Consider the following 344-nt stretch of genomic DNA (forward strand, 5'->3'; position numbering starts at 1 on the left):
AGGAATTTCAGTCATTATATAGGCCCTTGCATTTACTTTTTCTCTTATCATTAACCTCAGAACATACAATTTACATAACTGGGAAAATAAAAAAAGATAATCACAACATACTAAAATTTTAAGTGTCCTCCCATGAGTGATGGATTATGAGACATATTTCTATGCCATATTATTTTTTAAAGATTTTATGTATTTATTTTTAGAGAGAGGGGGAGGGGAGAGAAAGAAAGGGAGAGAAATAACAATGCAAGAGAGAAACATCAATTGGTTGACTCTCATACACACTGTGACCAAGGACTGAACCCACAACCAAGGCATGTGTCTTGACCAGGAATCTCAGCAAC

The sequence above is a fragment of the Furipterus horrens genome, unplaced genomic scaffold (genome assembly GCF_987537825.1).
Source record: "Furipterus horrens unplaced genomic scaffold, mFurHor1.1.pri manual_scaffold_6, whole genome shotgun sequence".
Taxonomy (NCBI): Eukaryota; Metazoa; Chordata; class Mammalia; order Chiroptera; family Furipteridae; genus Furipterus; species Furipterus horrens.